The sequence below is a fragment of the Passer domesticus genome, chromosome 3 (assembly GCF_036417665.1).
Source record: "Passer domesticus isolate bPasDom1 chromosome 3, bPasDom1.hap1, whole genome shotgun sequence".
Taxonomy (NCBI): Eukaryota; Metazoa; Chordata; class Aves; order Passeriformes; family Passeridae; genus Passer; species Passer domesticus.
Genome location: NC_087476.1, coordinates 11540090 through 11567111, shown reverse-complemented (window position 1 = coordinate 11567111; position 27022 = coordinate 11540090). Strand labels below are relative to the sequence as shown.

Genomic DNA, 27022 nt, shown 5'->3' with positions numbered 1-27022 from the left:
ATTGCTCTTACACTACATGCACCAAAATTGCCAGGAAAGAATGAAAGATCATTTGTGATCTACAGCAACATTATTATTTTAAATTAAATCAATCTAGATTTAATAAGTAAGTGGGTGAATACGGGGGAAATATGCTCTATGTTATGTATTTTACAGGAAAAAGTTTGTGGCCTAATGAGATACTGGTCACATCTGCTCTGTGTTTCATATACTCTATGGATTCCACAATAAATGTCATTGAATGTTCATCAGTTTCAGTCAAAAAATGGCATTATGTCCTGGTAATAAATTTGACAGAGATAGAGAGTAGAAATAATGAAATACATAGTAGAAGAGAAAGTTCAAGAGAACTGAACCTCAGTCTGGAGAGAAAAAGAATTCAGAAGAAATTCAATGTAGAAGAATCTAGGGGTTTTTCTTCAGGTTGCTAAGATGTTGGGCCAAAATCTCTTGAGTTTCTGGATATCATTTGGAGATTATAGACTTATATTATAGTCTTTAGGATTGGACTTGCTGATCATAAAGGTCTTTTCCAATCTAAATGATTCTATGATTCTGTGATCTCACATCTCTCCATAGTAGGCAAATTCCCTTGCCAGACTTCTCCAGATGCAATGGGCTCTGATGTCTTAATGAGTAGCAGTCTGTCCTGCATCCTGGAAGTTGTTGCATGGCATAAGATTCCTCTCCATGGAAAGAAACTGAAGATATTCAGCAACTGAACCACAGCTCCCACAGGGTACCATGGTAGGTGATGACAGATGCCAATACCAATCATTTCAGAATTCCATGGGCATTTAGTAGTGTCTCAGTGTCCTGGTTCTGGCCAGGACAGAGCTAATTTTTGCAGTAGCCAGGAGGGAGCATGGCTAGGATTTGGAGGTTATTCTACATCTCACATTTTTGCTGGGAGCAGGGAAAGGGAGTCTCTTCCTGAGAGAAGGAGTTCCTTCTGGTAGAGCAAATGTGGTGGGGGAGCTGTGGGGTAACGCTGGTTCTGAGGTGGAGGGAGCAGCTGGGCAGGCATGGCTGCAGTTGAGTCAGACTGCAGGGAAAGGGGGAGGTCCAGAACACTTGCAGTGAATTGACCACACCATTGTATGGGGCAGCACTACAAAAGAAGTTTTTGAGAAAGGGGAGAAGGTAATCCAGAGTCTCCCAAAGACTGGTATTGCCATAAAGCAAAGAAAGGTCAAGGGAACTCCCCAGGAGATTCAGTTTTTAGGACTAAAATGGCAAAATGGATGTCATCAGATTCCAAAGGACGTGGTTAATGAAATAGCAGCTATGTCCTCACCAACCAGAAAACAGGAAACACAAGCTTTCCTAGGCACTGAGGGTCTTTGGAGGGTGCATATTCCAGGGTCAGACTGTAAACTCACTCTATCATGTGGAATGGGAGAAAAGCTTTAAGTGGGGTCCTGAACAACAACAAACTTTTGAACAAATTAAACAGGAGGTTGTTCATGTAGTAACCCTGCTGGGGTTTCACCCCAGCCAGCAAACAAGCCCCTTGCATCTGCTTGTTCCCTTCCCCATCAGTGAGATTGGGGAATTAGAAGGGTAAAAACTGGAAAACTTGTGGATTGAGATAAAACCAGCTGGATAGGGAAAACAAAAGCCACATCCACAAACAGAGCAACACAAGGAATTAATTCACCACTTCCCGTGGCTGGGCAAGTATTTGGCCATCTCCAGGGAGCAAGGCCCATCAAAGTAACAGAGACTTGAGAAGACAAACTCCATCACTTCAAACATCCCTCCCTTTCCTCCTTCTTCCCCCACTTGATATACTGAACATGACGCCATATGGTCTGGAATATCCCTTTGGTCATTTTGGGTCACCTGTCCTGGCTGTGTCTCCTCCCACCCTCCCACATACCACTCAACCCCTTGACAGCATGGCAGTACAAGAAGCAGGAAAGGCCCTGGGTCTGTGTAAGCCCTGCTCAGCAATAAGAAAAATACATTTATGTTATCAACCCTGTGTTCAGCATGAATCCAAAACACAGCCCCATACCAGACACTGAAGAAAATTGGCTTTACTCCAGCCCAAACCAGCACCTTCCACCCCTTATTCCAAACCATTTGCATCATGCCCAGGTCCCATACTGTTCAATAAAACTTCATTACATACCCCCATCTCATCCTTTGAGTGTCACAGTCTCCTTCAGGCATCCACCTGCTCTGGTGGGGCACTCTCCACAGACTGCAGGTGAATCTCTGCTCTGTCATGGACTCATTCATGTCACAGTCCCTTCAAATCCAGTTCCCACTGGAGTTCCAGCCTGCCCAGTACAGCAGAGCTAAAGAGCAGCAATGCCCTGGCCAGGGAGGACTCCTGCTTGGGAGCACTGGCTTGATGTTTTTATGGTAGCATTGCCATGCCCTAAAAAACGTACAAATATGCCATTCTAGATTTTATACATATTAGAGACAAGACTACTGCAATAAAACAAAATCATGTTACAGTTAGTGATATGACTTAATTTTACATAAGGTGAAATCCCCATCCAGTTCCATGGTTAAATTAAAGAGCAGCACTCTGACATCTGTATCAGAGTAAGGATGGAGCTTTCAAAACTATCCATCAGCCTGATAATATTGCATGTTAATCCAGATATGATGTCCCAGATTTTAGAGCTTCTGTGTGTAGCAACTGAATCCGGTGTTTGCAAAGCAGTTTGCTTTAAACTCCTTTGGCATCTCTTTATTTCTCAGCATTGGGAAGCAGCACTGATGTTTACTTTCTTTCAATGTGCTTTGAATATCTTCATCCCCTTAAGGTGATAAGTGGTTTGGTTTTTTTTTTTAATCTCATGCAGTCAACGAGCAGTGGCTGGTGTTCAAGTAAATATTAATAAAATAACAGATTCTGCTGCAACTACTTTGACTCACCTGGAAAAATCCAAATGTTAGAGGGAAAATATTTTTTATACACTTGTAGGGTATGAAAGCTCATGTTTTGGTACTGTGTTAGAACCTTCATAATTTATTCAGATAAATATTTTACTGAGTTCTGTACTATTTATTGCATTTGTACAGGAGGGTGCTACAGTGCCATTAAACCTAAGCTCACTGTGGGATTCATCTATCTTTCCATTAAGGAATCAGATTGCTTCGTAGCTGATTTATTGTTTTGACTTTGGTAAGACCAGTCTCATCAATGTTTGCTTGCATCTATGTTTATCCAGTGCTTTCACACTCAAACTGGGCATATAAATAGATGCTTGTTGCTGAAGGAAGCAGTTCTTAAAGTACCTGATTTTAACCAGGACAAGAAATTTGATATAGCATTAAAAGCACTTTTGATCATGTTGACAAATCACAGCTTCCTTTGTGCAAATGTTAAATGGTGCTACTTTAAATTGGAGGTTTTTCACATTTGCTTGCAGTGGTATCCTTAAAAATCTCAGAAGTTTAAGAGTCCATAAATCCCTCTACTTAGTACTCCAATATTATAGGCAATCCTCTAGACAATAATTTTCACCAGGTTCAAAAAACCCACTCAAAAAACCATTACAGTTTTTTTCTCCCTCAAACACTCTAATGAAAGAATGCTCCAGACCTTTATTTCATTGGCATTTTGACATGTTGTAATTTTTATCTAGACTGGGTTCTTGAGCAGTTTTATTGATTCATTCTTGTACCAATACAGCTTGTGAGTTCAATTAACTCTTATTCGCCTCCTGATTTCTGCTTCATTTTCAAAAGGAGAATTCATACTGCTACTCTTCATTTTGTGGACTGAAGCACCCTAATTTTTCACTTTTTTTGCACTTGATTCTCCATTCATCTGAACATCCAAGTAGCATGTTTCTCTGTAATAGAGTTGATTAGAACACAGATGAGGTTTTTCACCAGAACAATGCATAATGATAGGAAAGTTTATCTCTGCTGAAGACCTTGGGATTTTTATGGTCATGTTCTGTTCGTAGCTCATAGCCATGGGGTGACCAGTTACCTTAATGACTCCTTTCTCTACTCTTTCAAGTCTAAACTCTGAGCAGATGGGCTCCTTAAATGCCTTTCCACTCATTGCATTTGAACTGCTGCATGTAAAATAGTTCCCACCTTGAAGCAGCACAAAACTGTAACAAACATTTTATATGCTGTGCTAAACATAAAGCTATATGAAATGTAGCTTGTTTACACAAAAAGGGACAGAGAGGCTCCACAAAAAAATCACGTGCACTATGAAAAGTAAGCCAATCATAAGTACTTCTGACCACCAGTGTGTCCTGCTTAGTCATTCTCTGCTGGGAAATCAACCCGACATGAGTTTAAAGCTGGGGTTTCAGAGATGTTCATGTCCTGGGTTCAGGGAGATTTCTGGAGAGACTGTAAAGCGTAATGCAACAGATTATATTGCTGTTTGGTGGAAAATTAGATAGCAGCCAAAGGAGACTTTGGCAAAACAGAGTAAGAAACCCCATTTAATCCACTTTCTCCACCCAAGATCTAAATTTTTACCCTGTTTGTAGATACAGTTATGAGGATGGTTATCAATTCTTTTGAGGGCAGAACAAGCATTCCTTTTTGAATGTGAGTGTTTTTGTCATCAAGAACATGTTAGTGTCTCATCTGCAACGAGCTGTGCAGTCATTTTGCTGATGCTGCCTTTTTTGGAGAGTGACAAAAAAAAAGTCATATAAATATCCTTTGTCTTAACCAGAAAAAAAGATTTCCCTGTTTTTTAATCACATAGAATGTGATTTCCTCTACATTGCTTTTAATCCTTTGATTTTAAGTTCCTAGCCCAAACCACTAGGCTAAAGCTTGTCCTGTACTCAATCACATGAAGATGAGCATCCCCTCAAAAGTCAAATTCTTTTTATCAGGGGCATGTTTAAGATACACAGAATACATCAAACCACTTACAACTGATAAAAATAAGGTCCTGTTTATCTTAGGTTGAAGACCTAGCCTTTGAAGGGATGCAAATAGGAGAACTTACCATTTCAGTAAAATGCAGCGTCTCTAGAACTGAAAGACTTCTGTATCAAACCTCTTTGGAACTTCTACAGTATTAGTGTCAATGATCTGCACCTATGGATTCTTCAGAATATAAACTTTCCAAAATGGGGGACAAAATTCTTACCTTTTAGTGCTCTATTTTTTTTTTTTTTCCAGAACACAGTAAGTGAACAAAGGATGGAAATGAAAATGTAGTAGTCCCTTCATGTTCCCCAAAGATTTTTTTTTTGGCTAGCCCGGACCCACAAGAATGCCTTGATTTCTTTCATTATTCATGAGAAAAGCAAGGTAGAATGCTTTCAGATGTAAATACCCTTACTATGCCAGTATAGCAATATTGATTCCTGGCCCATTTTTCTCTGAAGTACTGAAGAAAATCTTTGCAGTCCTATTTTTCACCCACAAAGGTGGTGACAGAAAGTCAGAGAAATGGACATGTCAAGGACTTTGGAGCTGAGCAAAAATGCAAAATAATGAAAAATCCCCAAAAGGAATGAAAATAAACTAGAACTAGAAGAAAAAAATATTATAGATTTGAAGAAAAAGAAAAGAAAATAATTAAGGAAAATTGAAACACTGCTGTAGCTTTACTACTGTTCTATTCATTTTAGCATTATCTTGCTTCCCAAACCCTGATCTTTAGTTTCTTCTATAGCCCTGTCTTATTCAATCTTCAGAATTTCTTCCTCTGTACTTGACTGTGTCCCAACTATCCAAATGAAATTATGTGCCTGGACTGAGGTTCCTGAGGGACTACCTTAATAATACTGAATAGTAATGGAGTTGAAAATGGAGAAGAAAGACAGTAAAGGAGAAATGAAAAAAATAAGAGAAAAAAAGGTTGACAAAAGAAGGCCCCACCTTCTGCTGCAGCGTCCTAAGCACACACACCCACTCCTTCCCCTGCCATAAACTTGTAGTAGAAATTAAAAGATTGCATACAAGCCATTTTCACCATTCTTTATGGACATCCTTTTCCCATTGAAAGACCTCATCATCTTTTACCTTAGGAACTATGTTTTCCAATTATTTTTCAAAAAGGCACAGCTCTGTAAACCCCAGTGTATTTGTTGTAAACAAGAATTCAGCTGTGACAGGCAAGCCAGGTTACACATCTGAAGTGTAATTACTGTATTGGTAGCCTGCGTAATGACAGCTGCTGCATTCAACATTTCCACAGGAGCTGTTGTTTATACATTGTGCTCACAAGGCTCTACTTTAGACACATCCTGCTACAGGTCACATTGTAACTTGAGATTGCTTTGAGTTAGAAAATGCACCAGGAATTTCCTACCTACTTTGCTGAGTAGTGATTCAGTAATTTACTGTTCATCTTTTGTTAAACAAGATTCTGTGTTAATATATTTTCATTATTAATGGAAAAAAAAAATTCAGAAATACAATATGCTTAATGCACATGTACATTTGACTTATCTTTCTAAGAACTGTGTCAATAGCCTGGTAACCAGGGAGCTGACACTGATAAATTTCTTACCTTCTGCTTAATTGAAGATCTGTTATGGTTCACATATTCCTAGCAACACTTGCAAATGCTTTTAAATTCAAATGAAGTGTTCTTCTCTGACTATTCATACTTAACTAACAATTTCAGCATTAAAAAATAGTAAAAAACCCTCCAGAGCTCTAAGTTCTGCAGCAGATGCAGTTTTTCCTCAGGTTACTGGATCATGCTGCCTAACAAACCATTTAAAACCCTTTGACTTTCTTCTGTCAATACTTTTTTATTATTAGAAATATTCTATTTAATGAATTGAAGGCACTAGGTTGCATTATATGAAGTTATTTTCTCAGGATAATTAAGGAGAGGCCCTGCCATTCACAGATAAAGTTTATCTCCTTGAACTGAATAAAATTAATTGAAAATTCCCACTGACTTTCTTAAATCAAAACAGCCTAAGACAGTCCCCAGGTCTGGAACAGAAATGCAAATACAAGAGGGCTCAGTTTACCTCTCTTTACCTGTGGTCAGTTTGCCTGTGACAATGCAAAAACATAATACTGCAACAGTAGTTTCCCTGATTCGTATGAGAGGCAGGACTGAGCTTTTGGAGGTAGTGAAAACCCCAAGTAAAACTCCATTGAACGAGATAATTTTCACCCAGACAGGGTGCAAATCAAACCCAGAGTCCTGCACTGAGGCACATGTAAGGCAATGGGAGTGTGAAAAGCTGTGATTTGTACCTGTTTTTGTAGCAGCAAGTCAAACCCTGTGCTGGCTGCTGTGGTGGCCGTGGATGGTCACCAGCAGGCACTGCAGGGGCTGCAAGTGGTTTTGCAGTCCCTGTCCCATGTGTCCCTAGCAGGCTGGAAAAGGTGGGATTGCAGCAGGCAGAGTAGAGCAGATTCAGCTCTCGCTGATGGGAGGGGTTGCCATTCTAATCACCTTTTTTTTCCTTTTTCCCCAAGAAAGTACCTTAGGCAGAGTTACTCTAAATTTGTCCTGCAGCTGTGCAGCTTAAATCATGAGTATTTCTTCAGGAAGAACATTGAGTCCATTTGTCTTTAATAGAGTCCCCCTGGTGTAACTGCTGACATATTTTGGTTGGATGAAGGCAATTCAGGGAAGAAAACAAATTGGCGGGGGGATAATGGCCAGTCCCTAGGGATGGAAATGTTACACAAACACAACAAACACATGCACAACAGTGCTCAGGCAGGGCACTGCTGTTTCCAGTTTAGATTAGCCAGTGGCAGCTTGACTTTGGATAGGCCCACTGCGTGCTTTAAAGAGCCATAAAAAGGATGTAAGCTATTTTATGGGGGGTCACAATCCCTTCTGATGTAGCCATATGTTCACTCCTCACTCCATTCACTCCACTGGTGAAAATCTTCTTATCTTAAGATAAATTTAAAACAACAGTTTTGTCTTGAGTTAACTTATTACCAGCAATTTGAAGGAGTTAATATTTTTAAAGACTAATCTGGACATTTTGTAATTATTTGTTCCTGAATAATATTTCTGGTTGACCCTTGGCTAGAGCACAAGATACTACGAGCCAGCCTTATGTATGCCACTTTCCTTAACAGTCTTTGTCTCACAATCCTTTTCAGCTGGTGAGCAACAGTTAACACCATTTTGCAATATTGTAAACCACTGCAGTGCAATGAAGATGATGGTGTTATAGCTTAGATTTCCTTTCAATTCTTTTTCTCACTGCCAGGAACTAGGCTCATGCCCACCATAAACAGCTGCCAATAAGTTTTTCTGCATCAGGAAGATAGAAATCTCTCCTTCTCCAGATGATTGAGTCAAGAAAATTCCAGGGCATATTTTAAAATGAAGTTGCTAAAACCTGCCAAAAACCCACAAGTCAGCCCTCCATGTAAAAGCATGATCACAGCTCCGGGGAGTTGCTGTGTTTTAGAGGAAGCACGTGAAAAACTGCTTTAAAAGGGAAAATGTTTCTTCAGACATCTCAGTGCTCAGACACTGCTTATGTAAAAAGAAACCATGATGCATCAACTACAAAAATAAATGTAATTCCTATGTTTTGTGGTATTTCTTGATGCAGATGAAATAGAGAAGATGCCTGGGCCTGCAGAACACTGGGAGGAAAGAACTGGCTTTTCTAAATGTGCTGCCCTCAGGGGACTGGGTCTGTTGTTTAGAAAAGAGCAGTGCAGGATGATGCTGATGCAAGGAGCTCTAAGTTATGATAATGCAGATTGCAGCTCGACAGGCTTGATGAGCAGCCAAGACAGCATGTTTCTGCCCTCCTGCCAGGCAGAGCAGCACCATGGGACACATCCAGCACCCACAACAGGCACTGAGGACAGAGTCACCAGTGTCACCAGCCGTGTTGGCACAGGCAATAAACCTACCTTTTCCCCCTCTGTCACTACAGGTGTCACTGTGTTAGAAATCTGTGTGTCCTTGCTGCCCAGGCAGCTGCAGCTCATCTTCTGGGGCAATTTTCAGCATCTCACATTCTTGCCTGTGATGACTTGAGGTTGTGTAACCATCTGATGGGCTGCAGTGCTGCAGTATCATTTGCAAAAGTCAGTAACAATATTTCTGCAGGATCTTTCAAATGTTATGCTGAAATCTCCAATGACCCACTAAGATGACCTCATTCGTCTTCAGGAAGTATTCTGTTCACATTCTTGTATTTGAACAGTTCTGAGGAACTCACTTTGCAAACAGGGCATGGCTTTCTCACAAACTTTCTGTAACTAAATGTCATTCTGTGCTCCTGCCTAATTATCTTTTCTGAAAAAGATGTGTAGCATAAATGCATATTGCTGTGCACAACATTGAAGGGTTGATGTAATATCTGGACAAGACATATTCTGCAGTGATTAATGAACTTCTGTGATTAATGAAAGAGAAATGTGATAAAAAATTAATTTATTAATGCTATTATACACCATAACATGTAATAAAATGAATCTCCCCTGCAGAGCAATAGTATCTTAAGGGAATAACAGTGAACAGAGTCAGACAGAAACGTATTCTCTTAGGATCCCCCCTCTCCTCAGTCTTCACAACTGAGGATTCTTATAAGACTAAAAAATTATTGCCACAACAAGAAGACACAGTAAGTATTTGGACTGCCTCTAAAAAATAGGTTGTTGAATTATTCTCCTTAAAATATGTAAAGAATTCTAAAAACACTCACCACAACAAAATCTCCCCCCAAAACACAGGAGAATTTTATGCAATATTTGTGCAAGATTTTTTTCAAGCTAAAATTGATTAGGAAAATAATTGGCAGAAATAGTTGTGAAACAGATTTTTCCCCCCTAATCCTGCAATTAGTGATGATGATGATGATGATGTTTTAGAGTACTTTTTCTTAGTGAAAAGTTTCGAAAAGTTTGGCAAACGTGCAGAGAATACTTTACATTGTGTCAAAATTTGTAATGAAGGAATAAACCTCCCCGTTCATTATCGGCAATTTTCGAAACGACACCGCTGAAACACACAAGATGTTTAATCGTGGAACGCTGTCGCAGCTGTGCTTTCGAGTTACTCGGAGAGCTGGCCTGGCTTCCCATTGCCCTCTGACTCTAACCCGGGCAGAACTGAGCCCTGACACAAGCAGACAACTACTCTGGGGCATAACACGGAAAGCAAATTATTTCCTCTGCAGCGTGCGGAGGACACTCCGCATCTCGGGCTGCACCGCCAGCTAATCAAGCCGCGTATGTGCCACTTCAGCACACCGGCGCTGGGAATCGATGGCAGATCAATCCCCCGGCGCTGACAGCTCAGCGGCGGCACAAAAAGCGGGACGGGGCGAGCCCCGCAGCCCAGAGCGCGGCTCGGCACGGCCGGCACCGGCTCGGCGGCGCTGCCGCAGCCCCGGGCGGGAGGCGGCCGGCCCAGCCCGCTCCGCCCCGGCGGCATCGCCCTCCGGCCGGGCTGCCCCCTCCCGAGCCCGGCCCGAGCCGCGGGACAGCGCGGACCGCCGGGCGTGCCTGGTAGGTGGCTGGGCGAGGCAGCGGCGCAGCCCGGTCCGCAGCCGGGCAGACGGGATCCGGGGGGTGCGGGACTCCCCGGGGGAACCGAGCGGGACGTCCCCGGGCGCGGGGCGAGCCGCCGGGGATGCTGTGCGGGACCGACAGGCAAAGTGCGGGAACGCTCCGGGAAAGAAGAGGAAACCGTGGGGGTGGGACTCCGCCACAGAGCAGGATCCGCGGGGCGTGGAGCGGGACTTCTGGGGAACACCGACCGCCCGGGCGGGAGGGGACCGGGACCCCGCGCAGGCAAGGCGGCACGGCTCGGGCACGGCGCGGAACCCCGGGGAGCGGAGCGGGGCCCCCGAGGGCGCTGCGGGACCGCAGGGGCTCCGCGCACCGGGACGGGAGCGGGGCGCGGGGCCGGGGGATGCCCGGGGCCGGGGAGGGGACTCGGCTGAGCCCGCCTGCCGCCGCCTGCCTTCCCCTCCCACCTCGGGCGGCCCCGCGGAGCCGGAGCAGCGCGGCGGGGCCCCAGGTAGGCAGCGCCGGCCCGGCCCGCGGCGGGGCGGCCCCGGCGGAGCGGCTGCGGCTCGGGGGGCACAGCGCGGAGCCCGGCGCGGTGTCTTCTCCTTGCGTTCTGCGGGGCAAACACTCGGGAGAGGAGGAGGAGGAGGAGGAGGAGGAGGAAGGGTGCACAGGAAGCCACCTGGGGCAGGGGGAGCCGCTGGCGTTCGCTGCCCCGCCGAAGGCTTGCCCTGCACCGTGGGGCTCGGGACGTGCAGCCCCTCTGCAGGGACGCGGCTCTGGCCCGCGGAGGGGACCCGTCCTGCCGGGATCTCCGCGGCTGCTTTGTACGGGCCTGTGCGGGAGAGGGTCAGGAGCGATGCCTCTGAGTCCTGTCGCATTGCACAGCTCTGCCGTGTCTTTCAGAAACTCGTTTAGGTTAAAAAGCAAACTAGATGTGAGCAGCCGTCCAGGGCTCACACAGTAGCCTCTGTGGCTAAGGGAATGTAGTGCGCGTAAAGTAAACTTTACTAAGTTGGGGATAGTTAACGAGATTTTAGAACTAAGTGGATTTTGTAGGAGCTTTCTCTTTTTATGAATGACTTTTAAAATGTTCATGTGTAAGACAGTGAAAATTCTCTCTGCTTATTTTCTGTTTTTTCTTGCCTGCGGGATCGCTGTGTACTGTTTATCATTCGCCTAATGCAAAGCACAGCTGCTGGTTATTCTGGGAGCTGAACTCAGTGTGTCTGCTGGGCAAGGTAGACCTCAAGATCTGAGCAGCGGCAGTGTATTGATTCCATTAGCGGAATTTACAGATCTGCCGACAGATTCCTTTTAACACAGTCACTTTCCCAGAATTAAAGTTCTCCTCCGAGTGCCTGTCACTGGTCTAGGCCAATAGATGGCATAAGGCACTCAAGCTACCGTCCTAAGGGGACAGAAGGAGCAGGCATGCCTTTTGTACGGGAGCCAGGAGTTTCAGAGGGGATGTGTGAGTCAAGTTCTGGGTGTCTGACTTGGGATACTGGGGCAGATCTCATTTTCAGAGACATGTCCTGGACCACTCATTCTTACTTCCCTCAGTCAAAACTGCAGCCTTTCCCAAAATCTGTCTCTCCTCTAATCAGTTAGGGTTAAGTAACCTACAGTTTTGGTAGGAATTGATCTGAGTTCATATCCTAAGCCAGGAAGTAGAGGTGGCTTTTCAACTTTGCATGATGTATTTAATATCTGCTGCGGGGGGGAAGCTGCCCATAGCAGCAGCGTTGAAACCCGTAGTCATTTGGGGGAATGAAAGACAATTATAAAGCTTATAAGGAAGAAACTTTTTCATTTCTGAATATAAATTTATGCTGAGATAGCACTGTGGTGCTATTCTATTTCAGAACACAGAAATGATTTTATGTTCTGAAATTGTGTAAATTGTTTAAATTCAGGTAGGTAGCTAAATGATGATAAAAGAACTTTAACTGACAGCAGTCATACCTAGTTTTTACAAGGGTGCTTCTTAGCTGTAGATTTCAAAACAGTTTTCTTTAAAAAGGGGCACAGTATAATTCAATTTTTTTTTTCAATTTCAGGAATGAAAGTATGGGGAAGGTCCAGAAATAATATCAGATTTCCTAAATCACAGTTCTTTACTTGTCTGTTAGATCTGCTTTATACTGTCTGGACAGATTTAAGTGAGTCTTGCAATTAAAAAAAGAGTAAATCTATAATTATTCGTAGCAGAGGACATTAAGCCTCTTTTTTAAGAGACCTTCCTTGTCTGTGAATGTCTGTGTCTTGTCTACCTGTCTCAGCACTAAGGCAACCCACAGAAGTTGTAGCAGCCTTTCAACTTCCTATTTGTGAGTGTGGGCAAAAGAAAATCAATAATCAGCTTTCAGCTGAGCTGATACAAACTGCAGTGTGACCCCTAGAATTGTTCCTGGGACAGGTGAGATCAGATGTTTTTACTAGAATGTCCTCTGTAGAAACGAGAGGTCCTGAAGGAGGAGCAGTTCTTTGCTCACCCTCTCTAGAACTTTGCACATTTCCCAGGGCAAGAAGAATAAAACCACCTTACACCTGAAAAGATGATAAATCTGTGTTTGGCCACCGGTATCACCTTAGCTGTGAAATTACAGCCACAGGCAGGATAAAATCAACTTCTGACACTCAGTGCTGAGACCATTGAGCCTCAGTGCAAAACAAGGTTCTGCAGTGACTGAGCCGAGCTGCAGAGGTACCTTAAACCTGCCTGGAGAGTGAGGCAGCTGAGCTTCCTGCACTCAGCACTGTGCGTCTGCCAGAGGTGTGCTTTTTGTGCTGGCTGGGGCCCTGGCCAGGCTGGTGTTGGATACATGTCCTGCCGTGTCCTGCCTCGCTGCTGGGATCGCTCCATGACCGCTGCCACCGCTCCCGTGGCTGCTGCTGCTGCTGGCATCCCTGTCCTGCCAGCTGGGCAGGCTCAGCCCATTCAGGTGAAATAAGTGCTGCTTAACAGGGACGGTGTGTGCCAGGCAGGGTCTGGTGTGAGTTGGTCAGAGGCAGTCTGTGTCCTGTTAGGCAGTATCTGTATGAGCAGCCTGACCTTCACCTTGGTTACTTGAAAATAGGTTGAGACCATGCTTTTGGTCTTACTTTCTGTAGTCTCTGTCTAAGCCCATTTGTTTGCAGCATGTCTCCTGTCCAAAGACTCTTGATTTAAGGAACTTGTTTACTGCCTATTGGGGCACATATATTAAAAAGATCTGCCCAAGGCTAATGACTAGAAACAAGGCTCAAGTCTCTAAACTCGCATCAATATCTGCCTTGCGAATTTTCAGTTGTGGGACATCTGCCAAGGACACATAATAAAACAGAGATCATGAATAAATAAAATGTACTCCACTAATCTGTGGATATTTTCGTTTTATCTTGCCTTATCTTATCTTTATCTTGCCTTCTCATCTTATATTTATCTTGATTTATCATCTTATTTTCTTCCTGTGTTGCCTCTTCACTTTCTGAGGGAGAAGGCGACCCAAGAAAACCAAGCAGGATAATGTCATTGCCATTGCCTAGTTCTGTGTGGAGGACCAAATCCTCAACTGACAGAAATTGTCCTTGACCTGTTCCAGACAATGGTGCTGCATCAATTAATGGCAGGGGATATCTGCTTCAAGATACTACCTCAGTATGTTGCTCTGTTCCTTACAATTTTTTCTTTTTTATACCTCATTTCCTTCTAGTCCTTTTCATTTTTCCCATATTTTACTGATGCTTCTTTCCTTATTACTGTACTTTCCATTTTATGTGAATGTGTTCTGCTCATCTTCTCTCATTCATAATGTACCTGACGTGCTAACAGCAGTGTGTTAAACTGCTGTCATCTGTCATTTGTGGAAAACTGGCTCGTTTTTCTTGCAAGGGTGTTCTGTATATGACAGGTGCTTGTAATGGTTTTCTTTTGGTTTTTTTCATTCTGTTTTAAAGGAGATGACTTCTAGAATATTTATCTCTCTTGCAAAGGGAGATGATGTTGACTGTGTTGGTCCTTAGTTTCTGAGGGAGCTCATTCCACAATAATTTTCAAGAGACATCTGTCTTCTGGCAAAATGAGCTTTATTATTTGTATTAGAAGGTCCCATTGTGGTCACTGTTCTTGTTCTGCTTACTTTGCTGCACATTTGGGCTATTTGCTATGTTACAGGTAAAGCCTGAGACCTCAATTTTCATTCACTGTTCAGCAAGGAGCTCAGGTAAGTGTGGAGTAAAAATGGGGGTCTCTGTGTGTTGGTAATGTTGATATAAAGGTGTGGAAGGGTTCGCTCATTTTGCCCTCTCTAAATTGTTTCTGTCACTGCTGTCTGTCTGCTGGATATTCTTGATGTCCCTAGTCATAGCATGAATTTCTCTTCTCCTTTCTATTATCCACAAACTCTCCAGCTCATCTTCTTGCCCTTCACACTAAGGTGTCTTATCCATTTTGCCTTTCCATCCCTGACAGGTGAGTGGGGGCTGAGGTGAGGGGTCTTGATGTACCAGCCCTCACAGCTGCTGAGGAATTTCAGGGAGGGGGCTCCAAGAGAGGCCACCACAGCTCAGCCCTTCAGACTCCCTTTTGTTCAGAGCAGCCACCTGCCCTGGCTGCAGACATCAGCCTGGCTTTGGCTTGCTCCGTGTCTGTTGCCATCTCCTCCAGGAAGCTTTATGTCTTAAAGGTTGATCTTGGACAGGCAGAGCTGCTGGACTGTGAATCCAGAATCAGTCCACAGGCAGATGGTGGCAGATGGGCAGCCTGGCACCATCCTCACCTGTGCCAGCAGCAGCAGGAGATGCAGTTGTCCCTTCTTGCCCTGTGAGGTGTTGTGCTGTGTGAGTACTCTGGAGGTGCACATGTGCAGCTGGAGCTGTGTATGCTCTGAACGGGGTAAAGGCTAAGAAATAAACTTCCCTTTTTTAAATTTTTTTTGGTCTTACCAGCCTGTTAGTAAAAACCAGCAAAGGTCACATGAACAAAATGGAGTGTGGATGGTTTAAGGAGGAAAGGTTGTTTATGATCTGAGGCAGAATTTTGCTTTCTCCTTTTTCTTCCTTTTTTTACATTTTTGTCTTTTGTTCATCAGCTTGGACAAGCAGTTTAGATGCCAGCTGATATCTTAAAAACGGGTTGATTCTTCCATGTGTTTAATCATTCTAGCTCCATGCTACTCTAATGACAGGCTCAGAGCTCAACTTGTGTGGAGGATCGCTTGTCTTCTCCTCAAAGCAATGGCAGACTTCACAGGCATGGGAATGTTGAAGTAGAACATTGATTGATAAAAATGCCTCACAATGTTGAAGTAGAACATGTTGACTTGCTGCATGACATCGAGAAGGTCACATCTCAAGTCCCTGGTTCAGCTTCCAAAGCATGGAGCTCAAGGCATCTGCCTCACAGCACTTAATAAAGTGCTATGAAATTTATAGACAAAACCTATCTTGTACATCAGTCTTGTAAAACTTATTATTGGCAATTTTGTGCCCCATATAGAGTTTCATATTTCTCTGGTTTTTGTTGTTTGAGCCTAACAGATTGGCTGTTGATGTTCCTATAAGTACAGGCAGGTTACCTGTGGGAGGCAGATAATCAAATCAGGAAAAATCTATAACAGCTTTGGTTTGCATGGAGGAGTTATAACACAGCCTGTGTAGTTTCATAAAAATTGGAAGCACTTCTCATTGCTCTGCCATGATCCTTGCTTCTCTTCTACCTCTTCACCTTCAGCTGACAAGAGCTGTTGCTGCTTCCAGTGGTGTTAGCTGCTGTGGAGGCTTCAGCTCTAAAACCTTTGTGGTACCATGGTGGTGTGTGTTACAGGGAGCAAGGGGGTTCTCACTCCTGGCTTCAGTGAGAGAAAAATCAACCTCATGGTTTTTGAGATGCAATTATAAATCTACAATATTAATTTTGTGGACAATTGTTGTCAATCAGTATGTTTAAAACAGGGGTGGTGGAAGACTGGGCATGTCCCAAACATGACTTCTTTTTATTGAATATTTTATATCTATATATCTTGTAATATCTTGTGTGTGTATATATATATATATATATATATATATTTACGTATATATAATTCTTCAATTATTTCGGTCAGTTACTGCTGATTTAATTAGTTTATGATTCCAAAGCTGCTTGGTAATTTTATGAATTTCATTTATTGCCCATTGAGAGAAGAGCAAATAGAGCAATGTTAGGTTTTCATTTTGAAAACATCTCACTCATTACTGCAGCACAAATGTAAATCAGTCCTCCATGGACTGATCTAGCTGTAGCTAGTGACAAGCATTGAATGATGGTTTCAGCATGACATTTTAGGGGCAGACACCTTTTCCCTTGAATTAGCTGCTGAAAATGATGCTGCCTTGTATATTCTTCTTAAGCTAAGAAGATCTGTGTGTCTTCCTGTCCAGTGCAATGTTTGCTCTGAAAAGGGCAGCCAGCATAGATCAATACTGCTCTTTTAATTCACCCATGAAATTGGTAAAAGCTTCAGCTGGGGAAGGGGGATAGAATGAGTTCTTGGTGGTATTTTAGCTCAGTGCTATTAGTCTGGAAACAGTAAGGGTGTTTATGTTCTCATTGTAAGCTGTTCTTTTCAGGGAGTCATGATTTTTTTGTGCAGTTTGTTGGATGTTAGGCCAGACAGCGAGAAGTTTTTCCCACTTAATTTGATTAATTTGTTACGATGACAGAAAAGAACAAAACAGAGGGAATATTAGCTCATAGCATGTTTGGTGCTCAAATAAGAGTTATTGTGGATTCACATTGAAACCTGTGAATCTTGAAAGTGAGAAAAGCTTAATCTGCAAGCACTTGCTGCTAGCTGAAGTGCTTGTTCCTGTCCCTCTGGGATGCTTCATCCATTTCCTGACCATGAAGCCATTCTTTTCTGAGGTCTTCTGTAACTGCTAGAGGCAGGGATGTGTTTCAGTCTTCTTAGGCTATCACTTATCCTTGGAGCTGAGCAAAAGCCCTGGTTTGAGGCAATACTCAACCACGGTTTTATTCATTAGCTTCTCAGAAGTCCAACGTGACTTGAAAAATCTCATTTTGCTTGTGTGTATTCAACTATATCTGAAAACTTCGGACCAAGTCTCTGAACAATTTGGACTGAGTCTCAGCTGACACCTCTAAAATCTCCTAGCCCTGAGACTTAGGTCTTAGGCAGTCAGACATGTTCTCTTAGATAAGTATTACTGATTTCAAATTATATCAAGGGTTTGTTTATTCAGATACAAAGTCTGAGGACTGTGGTAAAACTGCCTCACAAATGAAGTGAGAGGCAGAAGCTGTCATTTTTCTCTGCACATACTGAAGCACATACTGAAGTACTTCATTCAAAAGTAGACAGAAAGAAAAAAAAATATAATTTCAAGTATCATCTTTTTCTTCTAGAGAGCTGTAGATTAGCACTGCCCATAACAAATTTTTGCTTACAGTGATGTTCAGGGGTACTTTGCTTCAAGCAGCAGCTTATAAAGGGAGACTACCAACAACTCCCAAATCTGTTTTGCTCTTAGTTTCTTCCAATGCACTGCATATGCTTAATTTACTCCAATTCTTTCTTGGAAGACGTAATTAGGATCTCATATCTTCTTCTGGAGCTCTTGGTGTGTGGTGCCTTCAAGATCCTGGGGGCTTGTTGTGGAAGTTTATGAATCTATCTAGCTTAAGTTTAGCCCCGGCAAAAATCTAAGAAATCCCCTGTCCTGTTAAAGTCTTCCACAAAACATCTGCTAATTTTGTGGGATTAGGATTTTTGCAGCTACATGTCTTAATTTTTCCCTCTCTGGACATTTGTGTGGGTCATCTTAAACATTAGAAAAATATATTTGTAAAGAAAAGATGGAAGAAGTAAGGAGAGAAAGGGCTGGGTTCTGACTTCTGAAATTTCTTCTAATCTGGTTGGACTTTATATCTGTTCCAAACTTTCTGTCATTGCAAGACAATAGTGAAAATGGCACCAGAGTAATTTTATAAGGTCTGCCTTTGAGTTGATTAAATGGCTGTATTGTTATGGGCTGTGCAAACACGTACTAGCCAGAACTCAGCCCACACACACAGCACCCCCAGTACCTTACAAATTGTGCAAATGTGTGATATTTCTTTGCATATGTAAATCCAGGTGATGGTGTCTACTCAACACTTCCTGAAAAAATAATGGGTAATAATACTGACAACTGCTGAAGTGAATTGCACTGGTTAGGACTGGTACTTATTTTGTGAAAAAAATTACTTGCTGGCTTTTCCTTTTTGTGTGCAATGACAATGCCTCAGCTTCTGTGAATATTCAATTGAACAGTGGTGCAGCGATGCAATTCTATATCTCAGCCTGTCACATCCTCGCTTCACACATTTTCTGGCAAATGTCCTTTCTTGCTGAATGCTTTGTGGGCACAGCCTGGTTGAAATAAACAGGGAAAACACCTTTGTTTTTTAAGGACTGAGATAACTATTAGTTCATTGGTTGACTGATGGGATACTTCACTCCGTCTGGGGTGAAGTAGCCCCATGCAGCAGTTTGGGGGCTGACTGAATGGACAGCAGCTCTGCAGAGAAGGACATGGGCACTGGGGTGGGCAGCATGCAGAGCTCAAGTGAGCACTGTGCCCTCACAGTGAGGGCCAGCTGCATCCTGGGCTTTGCCAGCAAGGCTGCAGCCAGCAGGTCCACACAAGGAGTCACTGAACCCAGACTGGAACTAAAGAGTGTCTAACTAGGCTTTAGGAGAAATATTGTCCCCATAAGAGGGGTCTGACTGGACTAGGTTACCAGAGAATTTGGGAAATTTTGGAGATGTTAAAAAAAATCGATTGGCCCTGAACAGCATTCTTTCACTGAACCAGCTTTGACACTAGGGTGGGAGAAGATGACCTCCAAACGATCTTTCCACCACAAATTAGTTTGTTATGCTACCTGGAAAGTCAAGAGGAGTGGTGTAACCAAACGATGTCCAGCATAGGAGCAGTGAGCAAGTACCAAAATCTGAGTGCCCCAAGAAATGGGAGGCTGCTGGAGGCCTCAGTGTGGGTAAGGTTTGCAGCATGGCTCTGGACCATATGTCTCTTGCAGATGTTTTTTCCAGCTGCCTCCACATATCCTTCCTTAGCCTGTGGCCCCAAGTCATGCATACTAGCACACTATAAAAGTTACTTGGATGCTTTGAAAGTGAATGTTGGATCACAGCAGACTGCAGAACTTACATGTAAGTGAGATTTGGAACTCTGCTTCAGAGTTGTCTGGGGTCAAGAGAATTTATATTGAACAGTACTGACTCCTTTAGTGAGATTACCATGCTGCAAACACAAGTGTTTTTACAGATTTTCAATTGAAGGTTTCACTCAAAATATTCACAATAACAATTGCGTGTGTTCTTGTTGCCTAAGAGACTCTGAATATCTTGGAGAACTTCACCGTGGTCAAGAAAAGCTTTGTTTATCTCTGAAATTAATAGAATTTTTTCAAAACATAAAAAAATAAATACAATGTAACTTTATCTACTCAGACTGCCAAGTAAAATTAAATATATAGCAAAGGAAAGAACTGACTTGTTGTGGAGAATTTGTAGATAGTCTGTTTCTGCTGTCCATCCTCAGTGACTCCATCCCATTCCAAATCTGCTGTGCATGTACACATCCATGGCCTGGACTGCAACACAGTGTGCTTAAATAGATGTTAGGAAAATAATTTTGGGAGAACAAGGGCATTCAAGCACTGGACCAGATTCCACAACCTCTCTGGAGAGGCTTTATCATGGGACATGAAATAAACATCTGCCAAAATTTGTCTAGAAGTAGATGATCCTGCCTTGAGGAGGGGGAGAAGCTGAATTACATTACTCTTCAAGGTCCATTCTAAGCCTGTTTTCTGTATTCAGTGGTATGTTACTAATGTAAGCATCTTATTTCTAAATAAATTAAAAAGACTCCAACAAATGGGCTGATGTACACCCAGAACAGTATTGCAGAGAGACAATTTTTTTTTTGTTCAAGCAGCTTGTCCCAAAGCCAGAACTTTGGAGAATAAAGAATAAAGGAATAATGGATTCAAAAGTCATGTGTAGCCAGGTGAGTGCTCTGTAGCTGAACTGCCCTTTTAGCTCTGCTGCTCCTGTGGCTGCTGCTAGTGAAGGTCTTGCTGTTGCTGGTAGCACAGACAAGACTGGTTCCAGGTCTCCTTACAGTTTTTACTGCTGTAATGTGTTGCAACATAATCCTGGTGTTAATGTCTCTTTCCAGTTTAAGGAGGAAAAGTCCTACTTTATGTGGTGCAGAGATTTTAGATTGCTCAGAACAACTTTTTCACACAGTGAAATTGACTGTTGTGATTGGATTTGCGTCCTTTAAAAATATTACCTTGCTTCCAAAATGAATTTAAAAAAGTAAAGAAATTAGGAGTGGGAAGAGATGATCTGGGAGCAGAAATGATCAGCAGCTCTGCCATCTGTACTAGGAAGAGTAGGACAGTCCTCAAACTCCAAAGTGAGAAATGAGTAAAAAAACCTCCTTTTACTTTGCAGTCAGAAAATGTAGGATGGACAAACAAATAGAAGATTTTGAGTATCAGATCAGTCTTCTTGGCAGTGAGCTAAATCTTAATTTTAACACTCTGTACCCCTTCCACAAGAGATAACAGTATTTTGAATTGCACCAAGGTCAGTATTCCTTTCCTAAACATGGAAGAGTTATGTGGGTATAATTTACCACTGTGCTTGTGAACCATTAACACTCTCCTTAAAAACTCAGGAAAGTCTTCAGTGATTCATGGACCTGTGTATTAGAGAAAATATACAATGTCTAATTGTTCATCCCTTTGTGTTAGGCCTGGAGGAGTGGTGGGATAGATGCTGCAGTTTCTCACCTCTGCCATCATAGCCCCTCAATACAACCATGGACATTGAAACTGCACTGTAAATACAGGAATGGTGTTTAGATTTTCTATGCTAGATAAATATAGTTGTTGTTTTTGTTGGTTTTTATTAGCTAAACTGTCAGAATGCATTTGACTGCTGTCTCTGGGCCCACATGTCTCAGGGTACCAGTACCTGGAGTGGTGTGTGATAGCTTTTGGGGAGACTGTGAAGGAGGTAATGGTGTGAGAGGGATGTGAACTTGTCTGTGGGCAGCTGATCTGCTGTGTGACTTCAGGGACACTGCTCTCTGTGTCTGGGTATCTGCATTATTTTCCTTGCTTAGCTAGGTACCTTTCAAAATCAAGCAACGTTTATAAGTGAATTACTGTTTCACCAAGGATTTTCTTAGATTCTAGACTAATCAATGATGGAGAATGCAGAATTATTTTCAAGAAGTATATTGATATATTTTTATTCTGCATAATTTTTGTCCTATATAGAAGTGTTTGACATTGGGATCATGTATCAAATATTTTTGACAACTAGTGGTACCACAAATTATCCCAGTAAGTGTAACAACAGGATTTTATGCTCATTGTGATCACTGGAGAAGTACTTGAATGGAAAAAAATGGAGACCTCAGTGGAAAATGGGGTACAAAAAATAATTTGGGGAAGGGATACATAGAAATTGTGCTTGTTACAGAGGTACCTAGACCTACAAGTTGCAATGTCCACTTCACATAGTATTTTGTGTTTTGAAGCTGTGCTCTTGATGGGTGCCATTAATACTACCTGTCAAACAAAATTATTGCCAAAATAACCTGGAAAAAAACCAATTTATTTTACCATCAACCACAGCAGTGCTGACCTGCTTGTAACAATGCCTTTGGTATCTTCTCAAATATTTCTGTGAACTTCAGCCCTTGGGACAATAGAGCACACAAGGAAGTGCATAGTGTAGTCAGCTGTCTATCTGGGGTGGCTGTGGAACAGGTTTGGTCACTGCAGCATTCTAACTGTGCTTCAGTGGTGGGGATTTACAGGTTGGTTTTCAAGCCAGCACATTTTAATCTGTCACTTCCACTTAGTTGTGGATAATGATCTTTTAATTTATATGAACAGAATATAAATTACAGAGCCTTCGGGAATGTTGCAAGGTGCAAGCCTTGTTAACTCTCATAATGTGTGTTATCTCCAGGGCCTTTTCAAGTCAGAGAGAGATTAACTTTAAATTTTTTTTTTCACTTTAGTCATTTTACAAGGTGACATTCTGATAACTGGGTGGTATTAGGTGTTGCTACTTGTTCTTTATGTATATGAGAAAGCAGTTCAGATCACATACTGCATTCCCATTCTGTCATGTGCAGGCTACAGCTGGTGTGTTTTCCCTTGCTCCTTTCTCATACTCAGCCCTTGGCATATCCTCTGTCCCTTCCAGTATCCTCCTAGTGGAAATAGCAGAATGTCACTTTGGGAGGATTCATTTTATGTTGTATTAGTCCCATGGAAGTTACACACTTTATGGCACTACTCATATAGGCTGCTAATGTAGTCATGGCAGAGGTGGACCCCACCTCTGGTGTTCACCCCCAAAAACCTGTGCCTGGCTGAGTGGTGGGGACCATGGGCTGGAGATGCTTTTTCTTCTATTCTTGCATGTGTTCTTTTACTCTCAGTTGTTATAGCTTCATTTCTTCCTTACGAGTCTTTTGAAGGAGGTGATTTTTTTATTAACCCTCTATATTTGAAGACCATTTTCCAACGGTACAAATATTTAAATAAAATGGTAAGAATATTTAAATAATTTTACATTTGAATGTCAATAGTTCTTCTAACAGCTATAGTTGTTTACAAATGATGATCATCTCTTTCTGATCTTCATTGTATTGCAAAGTTGCACAAACATTTGGCATGCACTCAGTTTCTGAAACAGCCTGGTGACAGTAGAATTGTGCTGGGGTGAACACAGCCAAGCAGGCTTACCTGGAAGTAGCATCAGAACAAAATTCAACTCCAGCTTTATTTACCTGAGGTCTTCTGGGAGGTTGTACTGAATCCCTTTTAAAAGAAATGTAGTTGCATAATTCTGTTATTTTCATGGCATTTTAATGCAATATTCTGGATAAATGATGATACTGCTAGTGGAATACAAAAAGTAAATTACAGCTGAGAACATAATTTAGCTGATTAATTTATCTTCTTTGCCTCACAGAGAGTCCATAACCACAGAGTGGTTTCTTCAGATGGTCTTGCTGTTTGTGCTAGAGGACTTTTTAAAGTTAACTTCCACCTTGATAGTCTGTGAATTACTTTACAATTGACTCAACTGTGTCAAGTATTACAACAAATTGAATGTTGCAGCTTATATCACAGTGAAAGAGGCTGTGCTAATATTACCTTACATTTTTTTCCAGGCTTAATTAAGTGTGCTAAAGCAGTTATTACTGCCCAGCTGACAGACAACAACTTAAGTCATGCTAACTGGATTTCAGTCCAAATCCCTAATTGTGATTGATCAAGTAAATTATACATGCATTTAAATGTTTTTCTCTGCTCAGTGAGTCAGAAAATGTAGACAGTACTTCTAGGTGGTGCATTAGACAAGTATTTGCCCTATGATGAGTGGAGAAATTCAAACACTTAGACAATCAGTGAAATGTTGATCCTGAGCTGAAGGTTGTTATGGTTTGTTATCCACAGCATTTTCGAAGTACTTAGGTGTCAAAACCTGCACGTGTGTAGCTTGGATGATTGGTAGAAGCTCTTAACTGTCGGGAAATTAGCAGAAGTAACAGCCCAGGTGTTTGTCTGCATCATTAGGAGACAAAATCTGCTTCCTGGGCATGGCTGAGTGTCAAAGTAAGATTCTTTAGAGGGAATTTACTCACAGCTGAATTTCCTGAGTTTGGAACCTTAACATGGAAATCTACCAAGATCATCAGATTCCTTGGGGAAAAAATGACTTTGAGCTCTGGAAATACTTTGTAGAGCTACCGGGATTTGCCCTTTCAGGTTCACATCAGTGTTACATCCCTTATGACTTCACTGTGAGCAGGACTAGGCCCTTTAATTAATTTCCTTCAGCTTAGAGGAAACCATGCTAAAATGTGAACTTCATCTTGAGAGGTTTATGGAGTGTAACTGTGCAGGAAGGAGGAGGTGAGGCTAAGACAACATAGCCATGAAGGAAGCTGGTAGAAAATCTGTAGGCATGTGCTCTGTTTGAGTATTTTAAGTAGCAGAGCACAAGAGCTGTAAACCAGTTCAACTTCCTTTCTGTTGGGCCTGGATAATCACAGATTAATGCTAAAAAAAGATGAAACTGCCCCAGTTTGGAGTTACCAGTAGCCAAGGTGATACCATGCTCAAAAATTCAACACGTCAAAAAAAAAAAAGTCCTGAAACTTGTGGTGTAGAACCTCACAGAGAATAGGGACTTTTTGTAAATACTATGCAAAACATAACTGAGAAAGAGGAGCTTTGCTGACAAATAAATGTGGGGATCCATGTGGTCACTAAACATCTCTTAGTGGTTTGTTCCAGAAGAGGTTGGAAACCACAGCACTCTGGGATGTGTTACACATCTGTGGCATAGCTGTCTCAAAGGGACTGTATCTGCAAACTGTCTCCATGACTCCCCTTTTGGGAGCTTTAGGGATTTCACAGCGTGCTAAAAGCCCAGAAATTTGCAGCTCTCCTTGCAAGCCAGACAATGGGCCTGTGGCCTCGCCAACAATGGGTGACTGCAGAAACACTGGCTAGAGCCCATCTCCAAACTAGACTGGGGAGAGTTAGATCCTGTCATTCTGTTTTTTATTCTAAAGTTTGTGTCCTCTTCACACAGCTTTTCTTATGACTGGCTTTTATTTAGCCCTGAAGCTTAACATTTGGAACTTCTATTTGTTGGGGTTTTCTCCATTATCTTGGAATGTTCATTCTTCCAGTGACCATCTTCTGTGTCTTGTTTCATTTTCTATTCTATATGAATATATATATATATATTCTATATATATTCTATATATGTATATATATATATTCTATATGAATTCTCAGCCAGTAGCTCCTTGAAACAGCTGAAGCAATTAAAGCAAACAAGTAACTAACATCTGGTATGTGTTTATTTGCTCTCCTGTGCTCTCTCCAGGGCAAGAATTGTGTGATTTGGAATAGTTTCCAGTTTATTATGTTATCTATATTTGAAGAAGATCAAAGAGGTTAATGTTGCACTTCAAGTTGAGATTTGCAAAGTTTGTGGTAGTTCTGTATTCTTAGGATGTTCATGACACAGGCCTTGGCACTCCAGGAAAATATCATTTCCAGCTGAGCACAGTTTTACCCTTGAGGAAAAGAAGCTTCCTGGGTGAGTGAAGGGTTTCCTTGAGTAGAGAGCACATTGTGCTGAGACAGAAGTTGTCATCTGTGGTCACTGCCCTGTGGCTTGAGTCACTTGTTGAAGTGACACAAATGGTTCTGATAGTAACTGGCAGAACAATGTCCTGGTCCATGGCTCAGGAGTCAAGGTGTCTTCAAGTCAAACAAGACATCCTTCCTATGATCAAGCTCCTCTTGACACAGTTATTGTGAATCTTTCCTGTATGTTCCTTCTGTAGTCTAAAAATCACTTAATAGTAGTAACACATTAAGCAGGCTCTGGAGCATGGTCTTACTAAGCCAGGTCCACTTTCTCTCTGTATCTTGCACAAATTATGACTACAGTACCCTCAAAATAAAGCAGTAAAATATTTCCCACTGAACTTATTATCCAGAGCATTTTCATGGAGGCACCATTATGAATATAATCGGCATCATTGATAGGGTTTTATATTGCTGTCTCAACTGTAAGTCAGTCTAGTGTACAAAGAATTTGCTGAGCACTAAGTTCTTGCTTTAGTTATTTCTGAGTAAAACTTGCTTTATATTTGTCATTATTTGTCATGATCAGAAGTGCCCCCAGACAGGAAGGTAATGGCTTTAAGCTGAAGGAGGGTAGATTTAGATTGGATGTTAGGATGGAGTTCTTTACTGTGTGGTTGGTGAGACACTGGCACAGGTTGCCCAGAGATGTTTCATCCTGCTTCATTCAGAATTGTTCAAGGGTGGGTTGGATGGGCTTCTGAGCAACTTGGTCTAGTGGAAGGTGTCCCTGGCCTGTCAGAGAGGGTGGGTCTTTTAGGTGCCTTCTGACCCTTACTGTTCTATTGGTCTGTGACTCCATGATCTTGCCTGGTTTTTATAGTGCTCACTTACTCTGCCAGGGTTCTTGTGTTAATGAGTTGCTAGAAGTGGAGATTTTATTGACTAAAATGAATCAATAACTAGAGGTTTCTTGGGTCTGAATATACTTTGACTTCCAGTCACCCCAGTCCAGATTTATGGCTTTTTTTTATTATTTATAGTGCTATAAAGCAGAGCTTGGCTTTAGATCATGAGTGAAGTGTGGTGATGTTTATCAGATGAGTCTTGCTGCCCTTCTTCTGTGAGGAGAGATCAATGGTCTTATTTGACCTCTTAATGATTCCTAAAAACTGAAGCCTTGGGAAATGCCTGGAGCAAATGTATTTACAACCACTCTATTAGCTAGCAAATACCTGCCTTCAAACTAAATCTAAAGGTGCAAAATCATGTCTATGTTGTCATAATTTAGTCTCAACTGGCAGCTTAATCTCATGCTCACCTACCCCCTGTGGGTTGGGGCAGGGAACCAGAGAGGTAAAAAGAGGAAAACTTGTGGGTTGAGATAAAAAGCATTTG

At 42.1% G+C, this 27022-nt stretch overlaps 1 protein-coding gene and 1 long non-coding RNA gene across 9 annotated transcripts in view; both read left to right on the top strand.

Annotated features, from left to right (window-relative positions):
• Positions 1–604: 604 nt before the first annotated feature.
• On the top strand, positions 605–8758 carry LOC135297903 (uncharacterized). Its single transcript, XR_010359831.1, has 3 exons — positions 605–747; positions 3046–3148; positions 8511–8758. It is a non-coding gene; the product is annotated as an uncharacterized LOC135297903 (long non-coding RNA).
• Positions 8759–10096: 1338 nt separating this feature from the next.
• KCNS3 (potassium voltage-gated channel modifier subfamily S member 3) overlaps positions 10097–27022 on the top strand; it is a 40328-nt gene continuing 23402 nt past the window's right edge. For 6 of the 8 annotated variants that reach the window (XR_010358028.1, XR_010358027.1, XR_010358024.1 and 3 more), the window contains exon 1: positions 10755–10936. The gene's annotated coding sequence lies outside the window, so the exon portion shown is untranslated. Of the gene's footprint in view, positions 10423–10754; positions 10937–13833; positions 14069–14584; positions 14634–27022 lie in introns of those variants that run through there. The other 2 variants (XM_064411866.1, XM_064411865.1) reach the window with 2 other exon arrangements.